This window comes from Rhipicephalus sanguineus, chromosome 4 (assembly GCF_013339695.2).
Source record: "Rhipicephalus sanguineus isolate Rsan-2018 chromosome 4, BIME_Rsan_1.4, whole genome shotgun sequence".
Taxonomy (NCBI): domain Eukaryota; kingdom Metazoa; phylum Arthropoda; class Arachnida; order Ixodida; family Ixodidae; genus Rhipicephalus; species Rhipicephalus sanguineus.
The window spans coordinates 136625415-136631649 of record NC_051179.1 but is presented as its reverse complement, the minus strand read 5'-3'; positions in this window follow the sequence as shown (position 1 = coordinate 136631649).

Below are 6235 nucleotides of genomic sequence, written 5' to 3'. Positions count from 1 at the left end.
ACATCTGCCAAATAGCGGGCAGGCATCTGGGCAGAGCATCAGCCATAACCAGTTCCACCACTGAGCCCATCCGAAGTCCGTGCCCTTTCAAGACATTCGGGAGAGCGTGGTAGTTAGCGTAGAAGTGCTTTCAAGTTGGCTGCTATGTTCGTCGCAAGTACCAACTATGACCAGCTGCACGGTGGAGTATGTATTCGTAGTGCTCTGAACCGTTTGCCTCTTATTCCCAGCACTCGCGCTAAAATAGGCTTTCTTTGGCTATTGATCCTCAGTGCTTGGTATTTTTCAACACAGGACTCGTTACTCGGTCACTTAAAAAAACTGTAGCGAGTGGTATGTGATATTGTATGCTGACAGTGTTTCTAGATATAGTGTAGCGCGTACCCAATCAGCTTGATCCGATACATTTTCATTTACTGAACTTGTCGATCATTTGAGACGAACGATATCGAGTGCATAGTATACCCTCCTTACTCGACAATTTGCGGAAAAGCTTTAGTCCTGTACTTTCACCTATTGAATATGTTATTAGTCCTTAATTTGTGGAAACATACATATATATTGTGAATTCAAGGCAAGGAAACGAAATTTTACTGGTGACAGCTGTGCAGCTGTCGACGTTCACCTCGTTGCTCCTGAACGGCAACGATATTAACACAAAAGTGCTTCATGCCGGGGTCCACCATGGCCCTCTGGCGTATTTCCGTGACGGATGTGACCTTTTAAAATATGCACTAACCGATGGCAAGGGATAAAAACTAGGATGAAAAGGTCCGTTGCCGGGAGTCGAACCTAGGATTAGAGCACTGCATGGGCCGTGATTCTTGTCCCAGGCCTGGCCCGGGCCCGAGACTCTTTCACATTTACCCGCCCGAGCCCGGCCCGGCGACTCAAAGCGAGACCCGGGCCTGGCCCGAAACCGAGAAACAAATTCCGCCTACCCAGCCCAGCCGGGCCCGGCCCCACCACAGATCAGGCCCGACAGGGGCCCGAGCAATTAGGTGGTGTTGCCCGATCATATAATCGACCGCAAGGCGTTTTAAGTGGCAACTATGTACGCATGCTTGGCGCATGCTTCAATAGCAAGTATACTTTAACCTACGGTACTTTCTTGTAAAAAGGGGCTGAGTACAATGGACGTTTGTTAGGCAGTGGTATACTGTACCGAATTTTCTAGGAATACAACCGGGATCATCAAGAGCGTTTTGTAGCAGATATTGTGGGAAGAAAAGTGATTTGCAGCGTGAGTCCGTTTTTAATAAGGAGCGCAATAAAAACAGAGGGGAGAGAGAACAGAACGCTCTCTTCACTTTGCTTTTATTGCGCTCTCTATTGAAGTTTAAATGGACACTAAAGTGCATTACTGAATCGGCTTATGTTAATAAATTCTACTCTGACAAATATTATGTCGTTAGCTTCACCAACACAGATGCATTAATAAAGGAGAGAACCAAGGTGAAGGTTTCATTTTTATTTTTCGTATTTTGGTGACGTTGGCTTGTCGAAAGTTCCTTATGCTTCTTATGTTAAATCTATGGCCCCTGGGAAGACAATGTACTTCATTTTTACCGATTATGAAGTGCGTAGGACATAGCAGACGCCGTCAAGATCTATGACGCGTTTGATGCGGGAATTGGAAGGTGGCATCACCAGCCCTAATTACTTTTTGAGCGTTTTCTCACTCTCGCGGCAGGCGTGGTGATTTTGGTATTGTGAAAGAGCAACTTACAAATACGACAAAAATAGTTTTTTTTTCTTTAGTGTTCCTTAAAGCGTACTGAAACAACATAAGCGTACTGGATATGAATCATATATATCTTCATCATAGTAGCACCTTGCCACGTCAAAAGAAGTAGAGGAAAAAAGGCAAATTTATTAGATGTGTTGTAAATAGACTAACCTAGATAAACATTATAACGAACTGCAGGCACCACGCGCATTTTGGAAACACGTATGAGAAGCCGAATGGAAAAAAAGAAACTATTTGTCATAATTCTTTTATTATATCACGCCACTGCTATTATATACATTCTAAGTTTATGTGGCATAGTTTATAATTGGCATGGGATGCTAAGAGGGTTTGAGGAATATGACTGTGGGCTCATGACATGAATAACGTGAAAATCCTGCCCCGTACGTCGTCAAACCTTTCCTCCAGACACGTGTAGCAAGACCCCGTATATCACGGGCCGTGGTATACGGGTATGCGTCACAGCTGATAGACATTTTACAACCACCCAGGAACGGCGAGAACAAACATTGGTAATTTATGTGCGAGAGCGGTAAGAAAAAGCGACACCAGCAGCGTTGACCGACGAAGGCAAAGAATAAATATTAGAATCCCAGCAGGAATCGGACCCTAGCATTCTGTGGGGTGGTCAGGTATTGTACCACAGAGCAACGCTATATGTAGAAATTGCTTTGGAAAAGAAAGACCCTGCGCAGGCGTAATGTCGGTGCCGCCTCAATAGTGGTTGTAGTGTTGGCTATCGAATTTTAAAACAAACCAATAAACACTGCGTACGTACTCCTATGGTACATGCATCATGTCGGGTTAACGTGCATTGCGGATCCAGTGTTGGCTCCCCTTTTATAGCAGTCTAATAAAAATTACATTTTATTCCTATTGTCATCTGGTCATGACGGCGAAGAAGACTCCAGCAGAACTCGGAAATACGTAACTCTCTATTCGGCCAAACTTGTGACCGGGAAACGGGAAGTCAGACTGGAAGCAAGGCATGCTGTATACTCATAGCGGCGAACAGAGCATCGGCCGCCGATAATCTGATCCTTAAGTAAGGCACGTCGCATTTATGCATGCGGCATCGAACATTCTAGGCCTTATCGCTGGTGGCCGCGTTAGTTCCAGGATAATCTCAACTGTCCGCGTTTGCGCACTCCGGCCTACAAGAAGATTCTATAATTATCTCGAAGGTTCCCAGACATTAGGGCGCGGCTTGCGCAAGGCAGCGGCTACGCGTGCAACAGACTAGTTACATAAAAATAACAGAAAGAAGGGCGCGGAGTATGGCCCCCCTCTGAAAAAACGCCAGGCCTGCGCTGAAACCGCAGCACAGTCACAGCGAAAGCTGGAAGAGCGGCGTTTCTAGAGCACGTTGTAAGCTAGCTCACTTGGGACTACAATACAAGTACACTAAAAAGGTACCCACTACGCAATAAATCACAATTTTTGTGAAGTTGCGAAGCACCTACTAAGCCATTATTCGCCATTCTGCGGAGAAGCGAGGCACCAGCCTCGCTTCCTTGGCAACCAATACAAGTGCACTTGCGAGAAACCCACTACGCTCTAAATCACTCTAATTTATCTGAGACCCCGAGGAAATGGATCATGTGCTTCATTGGCAACCAATACAAGTGCACTTGCGAGGAACCCACTACGCTCTAAATCACTCTAATTTATCTGAGACCCCGAGGAAATGGATCATGTGCTTCATTGGCAACCAATACAAGTGCACTTGCGAGGAACCCACTACGCTCTAAATCACTCTAATTTATCTGAGACCCCGAGGAAATGGATCATGTGCTTATGTGCTTCCTTGGCAACCACTACAAGTGCACTTGCGAGAAACCCACTACGCTATAAATCATTGTAATGTTTGACAAGTAGGGCAGCTGGCACTGGGCCATTTTTCGTCATTCTACGAAGAGCCGTGGTACCTGCTAAACGCATGTAAGGCATTATGCGCACTTTGTTGATGCTGTGCCTGACGACGATGAAGAATTATGGCAGAGTCCTTTGTAATGGGTTGGAAGCATTCAACAACCTACTCATTGCGCAATTAGCATTGTGTGACGCCTGGTTACAGAATTCGCGTTGTGCGACGCGTTGCGCGACGCTTGGTGCTTATTTTACTCTCTACCACGCTATATTGCATATGCTAAGGTGGTTCCTTCCCGACATGAAGTCTGTATAGGACCTTTTTGCATAGCAGTTCCAAGCACCGGAATGGCTCAGAGGTTGAATACTGGGCTCCCACGCAGAGGGCTCAGGTTCGAACCTCGTTCCATCCTGGAGTTTTTTTCTTATTTCGAGCGATACTGGTTACGGACACCGGCGGCGGCGGCGGCGGCGGCGGCGGCAGCGGCGGCGGCGGCGGCGGACAACTACGGCGCCAAAAACGGCCGGTGAAATGATCTCATAACAGCTTTCGCTGTAAAAGGCGCTAGAAATGGGCATCAGGCAATACAACAGTCGCATTCCCATGACGCGTTGCGGGGATTTTCAAGCGCTGGGAACCAACGCCCTGTGCAGGAGAAGCTGCGAATTTTCTTACCTTTAGTGCAGCATCATGTGGATTCCATTGCTGACGTCGTGCGGCAGGAGATCCAGCAATCGCTGGACATTCCCCAGCCAGCAGAGCCGCAGCATCAAGCTATGAGCTACGCTGCTGCAGTTCGCCGCGCCCACGCGCAGGAGAAGCCTGACGAAAGACGCCGCACCGCTGCAGTTCCCTCGCCAGACACCGCAGCCAACTCCGACGCCCCTGGTGCGTTGCGCAGGCCTGTCAGCCAGCGCGACGCACCTAGTAAGACCGACATGCGGCGCGGCCCTCACCACCGTACACTGCTACCACTGCTGGGAAGCTGGCCATACCTGCCGTCGTTGCCAACGCCGCGAGATGAGACTACGCGGTATCTCCACCTATGCGCCGCGTCCATACGGGGTGAACGGCCCCGTGAATCGTCGATTACATCTCGAAAGTGAAGCCACCCCCCCCGCCCATTGACGACCTTGTTGAAGCCGTCGCCAGGCCGCTACGCCTCTCCTCAATGCCCATCACACACTGACCCCACCCGGGTCCTGTCATCTAGCCCGTACTCCGAGAACTAAAGGCCGCAACCGATGGTGGTGCAGTTGCTGTTCGTCGCAACAACGGCGATCCTCCGCAGCCCTTGACGAAGCTGCGACGAAATCATAAGAACAATGCGCCAACCAAGCGGTACCCTGAGAATGAACCTTCACCGCTGGAATACCTGACCACGTCGCATAGTACCAGCGGAATCAACCGACGCAGCCGTGATCAGAGGCCTAGCCGTCATGCAAGACGACGCACTATTAACATCAACGTCCTTACTGACGGCCACAATGTCGTCGCTCTAGTCGGCACCTGAGCAAATTACTCTGTCGCCAGTGGACCGTTCTCCACGAAGATGAAGATATCAAGACCGTCTGCGAAGGCCCATGCATCCGGACTGCTGGAGGTCACCTAGTAACGCCGCGTGGAATCTGCACAGAAAGAGTTACCTTAAACAACAGAATTTATCCCTCGAGTTTGGTAGTCCTAGAGCGTCGCTCGAGAGATGTCATCCTTTGTATGGACTTCTTAAGCCCTCATGGTGCAGTGATCGACCTTAGATCCGAGTCGTTAATACTATCCATAGAAAAAGCACCACCGCCTCACAAGCGGCCAGGAAAGCATGCCTCTTCTGAGCTGGAAGAACAAGGCACCATTCTCCCTCACTCCAGCGTCATGATTTGCGTCGGCACTCAGAAATCAACAGACCTGGAAGGCATCGTTGAAGGCGACCACCACTTGTTGATCAACCACGAGATTTGAGCCGCAAGAGCAGCAGCTGAGCTGCGTGGAGAGAAAGCAACGGTAATGCTCACTCATTTCAGCAACGAGTACAAGCATGTCAACAAAGGCAGGACTGTCGCCTACATCGAAGAAATTGTGGACGCCAGCAATACTTTGCCTTCGCAGATTCTACAAAACCTTCTTCGACGAACCAGGCTCCTCAACGAGCTCTCGAGGTCAATCCGAGTCTTTCAAGGCATAAGCAAGAACAGCTCGAACAACTGCTCCAGCAATACGGGGTCTGCTTCTCGCCGTCGTCGTCAAGAATTCGACAGAGCCTTCTTGCTAAACAGCGCAATATAACGCATTATAACCGGACAATATGCCCGTCCACTCAGTCCGAGCTCATACCGAGTTTCTGCACCGGAACGCGAGACTATAAAACTACAAGTAGACGGAATAGTGCGTGATCAAGCCACACTACCATCGGAGAGTCCGTTGACGCCACTCACGATAGTAGTGAAGAAAAAGGATGGATCTCTGCAGTTCAGCGTCCATTGGCTTCGATAACGATAACGCTGGAATCTTCGGTGCCACATGTATAAACGCCGACGCTCTTTACCGCTCGTCAGATTACCGACGACTGTGATTGCCGCTATCAGTGTACAAAGTGTATTGATTGTACTGTAACTTTT